Raw genomic sequence first — 5,000 nt, forward strand, 5'->3', positions numbered from 1 at the left:
AGTTGTATTTATTTTTAGATACTAGCACATTCAATACACATAATAAAGTAAACCAAATAAACTCTATTAATTTAAACTAAGTACAAATACATTAAGTTAATACAAAACTTTAAAAAGCTTTTGCTAGTATCTGTTGGTAACAGTAAATAACTTATTATGACTCACAATACAAAAGTGCAAAATTTATTTTCGTTTGATTTTTCAAGTAGCCACGCTTTTATTTGTTTGTGGACAAAAAGACTTTAAAGTTTTAGTATAAAAGACTAATTGTATTAATTTTAACTCAGAAAATTGTACTCTACAAGATGGTGCCATTATTTTTTCGATATCTCAAACTGGTCAAACCACTTTTTTAGCGCTCTAATTGGTTTAAACAGCAAATAACGTTATCTGATTGGCTTGAGTTTTTATTTGCTAATAACTAGAATTTACTTTTCTTTTAAGCGTTAAAGAAATGTAAATAAACGAGTAATAAGTATAAATAGGTCAGAAAGAAAAATAGTACAAAAAAGATGAATTCAAAAAGCAAAAGCCTACGGCACGTGGTATTCCCAAGCGGTCACCCATCTAAGTACTAACCACGCCCGACACTGCTTAACTTCCCAGATCGGACGAGATGGGGTGTGCTCAGTGTGGTATGGTCGTAGGCGTTTGAAAGCGTTTACAAGCCTTTATAAACCCTTCGGTTTGTTTAAAAAACCTATTTGCACTTGATTTACAATCGATTTGATATTTTAAAATTATTCCTTATAAAATTTTAACCTGAATTAACTTTTTTTTTGTTTTTTTAATCAACAGTTACTCCCAAACTGTACTAAAACTGTATTGTAACTGTACAAAAGTGTTTGTTTAAATTATTGTTATCTATAAATTACCTAAGACCAGGACAAGTAGAAGTAAAGTTTATTGAATTATTAAATAAATAAAATAAAATCGTAAAATAAAATAATACAATATGTTTACAATTTGTCATTGATCTATCCATTTATGTTATTGCATTACAAATACAAACATTTCATACATTCAAGAGTATTATTCATCAATCTTTTCAATATAATAAGTTTTAAATTTATATTTATTTTTAAATAATTCCTGACATTTTAGATTACCTGAGATTTTTTTTTAATTAAATTAATTTTAGTAATTAAATACTTGACGTTCTATTTTGTTTAATTTGATAACTCAACCATGCTTATTTTTTTTTTACTAATTTAAAGAACTATTAAACTAAAAGACATTACATACAGCTTCTAAAAGTTTTAAACACCTTAAAAAATATTATTATTTTAAAGATATATTAAAGAACTAAACAGATATTACTCCTAAAAAATCTTGTTAATAATATATAAAAAGTACTCAAAGTCAGACTCGGAAATATATATACTGTTGTATATCTTACTTGAAGTTCACTGTAATTGACACTGAAAAATTGACACTTGAAGTTCACTGAAAAATCAACCTATTTATATAGCAAAATATTTCTTTATCTTTGTCGTGGCGCGGTGGGTCAGTGGTCTTATCAGCTGACTCATAAGCAGAAGGTTGAGAGATCGAATCCCGCTAGTCGTCACGAAACACCACTATCGTTCAATGTTCGGGCTTCAAATTCTTTGAGATTATACTGTACTATTTATCTATCTAACTAATCTATCTAACAAATGTTGTTCAATCTAGGTTGTGGGTACTTGGGTCGAGTAATGCCTTTGACTTACAATCTGTTGTGGATTGACAATATTCCTCTATCTATCAATAAACAAATCTATCTAATAAATGTTGTTCAATCTAGGTTGTGGGTACTTGGGTCGAGTAATGCCTTTGACCTACAATCTGTTGTTGATTGTCAACATTCCTCTATCTATCAATAATGATTATATTCAATATTAAATGTTGATTAATTCAGTTGTAAGAAAACCAGTGCGCTGGTTAGGTTGGGTAAGGCCTTCGACTTACAATCTTGGGGATTATCAACGTTCATCACAAGTACAGTAACGATCTCATTGAATTTCCAGTTGGAACATTGGATTGTAGTGGTGGCCTACTTTGTAGGTTTTTTGCCTAGTTTGTTTTTTGCCTAGTAGTGTTTGCCTAGTTTGACAAACTATTGTATATATATTGTACAACTTTATTTGTATTATTTTTTATTTAAATTACTACTTATTATTAAAGAATTAAATTTTCTTAGAAAAAAAAAACTATGTATTTGAACTAATGCTTATTTTATATGTTTTGTTTTATTTTTATTCAAACTTACTTTAAACCTCTGTATTTTTTATACAATACGATTAAACTATATAACAGAAAAATAATTAAATAATCAAACTATTGAATAAGCAGTTAATTAGTGTGTTTTTTTATGCTTCTTTCATTTTTAACTTACTTGTTAACCATATTTCTTTTATTAAAGTATAAAACTAACAGTTACTAAATTTATATTTATTATATTTAAAAAAAAACTTCTATACTAACTCTAATTTCAAAGCATATTAAAACATACAAATTTTACCAACTAAATATTTATTTTTATTTTTATTATTATAATTTTCAAACATAAGCTTGTATACCTTATATACCTATATACCTCATATAGTAGGCTTGACATAACATAACATTATTTAATTCTTTTTGTTTGAAATAAACTCATTTAGTTATTAGTAAATTACAACATAAATGTTTATAACAATAAAACTAAGATTTAGCTTTTGAGTTAGTAAACTTTGATAGTTTTCTTTTAATAGTTTAATAGTCCTTATTTAAGTTCAAACAAAATTGCTATATATTTAATACACATACAAAAGTAAACTAAGTAAACGTAATTCAATAGTTTCTATTAAGTAAAAGTAATTACAAATACATTAAGTTAATACAAAACTTTAAAAAGCTTTTGCTAGTATCTGTTGGTAACAGTAAATAACTTATTATGACTCACAATACAAAAGTGCAAAATTTATTTTCGTTTGATTTTTCAAGTAGCCACGCTTTTATTTGTTTTTGGACAAAAAAACTTTAAAGTTTTAGTATAAAAGACTAATTGTATTAATTTCAACTCAGAAAATTGTACTCTACAAGATGGTGCCATTATTTTTTCGATATCTCAAACTGGTCAAACCACTTTTTTAGCGCTCTAATTGGTTTAAACAGCAAATAACGTTATCTGATTGGCTTGAGTTTTTATTTGCTAATAACTAGAATTTACTTTTCTTTTAAGCGTTAAAGAAATGTAAATAAACGAGTAATAAGTATAAATAGGTCAGAAAGAAAAATAGTACAAAAAAGATGAATTCAAAAAGCAAAAGCCTACGGCACGTGGTATTCCCAAGCGGTCACCCATCTAAGTACTAACCACGCCCGACACTGCTTAACTTCCCAGATCGGACGAGATGGGGTGTGCTCAGTGTGGTATGGTCGTAGGCGTTTGAGAGCGTTTACAAGCCTTTATAAACCCTTCGGTTTGTTTAAAAAACCTATTTGCACTTGATTTACAATCAATTTGATATTTTAAAATTAATCCTTATAAAGTTTTAACTTGATGTAAGTATTTTTTTTATTAAAACCTATTTTTTTGGTGTTTTAATTACAATTACTCCCTGTAACTTTATTTAAGACTTTGTTTAAAAGATTGTTAACTATATTCTATATTAAATACTATGATAATTAGAAGTAAAGTTTATTAAGTGATTAAACTAAATAAAAAATATTGTTAAAATAAACATGTTGTGTTTAGTTTGTTTTACTATTTCTCATTGTTCTATTTATAGATGGTATTGTTTTACTTCAAGAATATTTATAGTTAGTTTCTAAAGAATATCTCATACTACATCAGATTTTACGATTAACTTAATTTTAGGTAATAAAATATTTGACGTTTAATTCAATAACTCAACTATGTTTATGTTATAAAATAATAGTATATAATACACATACATTATAATATAATAATATGTATAACTAGTTGTTTTACTTTAAAATGAATAATTAAGCGGAAGAATTAAAAGAACTCACATTTTTGAAGAGAGCGTGGAAAACCAGAATAGTCTTTTAAAACATTTATTAAATTATCGATAAATATAGAATACAATAGAATTAAACATATAAACGTAACTGTGGTTGCTTAGAAACTAAACAAGAAATTTTTTAATAAAAATATAAAATAGTTATTATATAGAATTAAAATAAAATAAAAGTAATATAAATTATATTTTTAAACTAAATAACAATTCACGAGCAATATTAGCGCAATGTCAGAGTATGAGTTTATAATAAAGGAATTACTTCCTTGGTGTTGATACTTACCTTATTCAAATAGAATACATTTTCAGCAATCAGGCTTGTATTTATCTTAGCGCGCGTAACACAACGTTTGTGGGTTTTGGCACACTTTTGTCGATAGTGGGCGCCCCGCCTCTTAAGTACAGAAATTTCGGGAATTTTCGATTTTCGGAATTCTGACTCGACAGATCGTTTTTGTTTGGTCCAGAGACCCCGTAAAAAATTTTTCAGCCCATTTGAAGCATGATGAAAAAATGTTATTTCGACCCCCTTTTTTTAGGGGTTACGGGGACATCGACCCATTTTTTGGGAATAAAAAACTCCTAGAAAAGGACCACTTTTCTTCTTTTTTCGAATTTCGACTTTTTATTTTTTTGGAAAATTTTTCTATTTTCTTTGTTTGTTCTATTATAAGGTCGAAAATATTTTTTTTGAGCTTCGCAACGCATAAGGACTAACGTAAGGTAAGTTTTAAAAGATTTTTTTTTCGATAATTTTTTCTATATTTTTTGTTTGGTCCATTACAAAGTCGAAAATATTTTTTTACGGCTTCTAAACGCGTGTAGATTAACCGTAGGTAGGTTATTTCGAAATTTAAATTTTTCAATATTATTAATATTTCGGTAGATTGTTCGATTATGAGGTTTTTATGGCTCTTTCAGCACCCAATAAGTACATTAAAAAATAAAACACAAAATAAAAACATCAACTAAAATGAAAATAACATATTCTGT

The 5,000-nt window shown here is 26.9% G+C and overlaps 2 non-coding genes across 2 annotated transcripts; both read right to left on the bottom strand.

The window, feature by feature from the left end:
* Nucleotides 1-530: 530 nt before the first annotated feature.
* Nucleotides 531-649, bottom strand: LOC145848114 (5S ribosomal RNA). Its single transcript, XR_014371727.1, has one exon. It is a non-coding gene; the product is annotated as a 5S ribosomal RNA (ribosomal RNA).
* A 2,642-nt stretch (nucleotides 650-3,291) lies between these two features.
* Nucleotides 3,292-3,410, bottom strand: LOC145848125 (5S ribosomal RNA). The gene has a single exon (XR_014371737.1). It is a non-coding gene; the product is annotated as a 5S ribosomal RNA (ribosomal RNA).
* Nucleotides 3,411-5,000: the final 1,590 nt, after the last annotated feature.

The sequence above is a fragment of the Thalia democratica genome, unplaced genomic scaffold (assembly GCF_965202585.1).
Source record: "Thalia democratica unplaced genomic scaffold, ktThaDemo2.hap1.1 HAP1_SCAFFOLD_1244, whole genome shotgun sequence".
NCBI lineage: Eukaryota > Metazoa > Chordata > Thaliacea > Salpida > Salpidae > Thalia > Thalia democratica.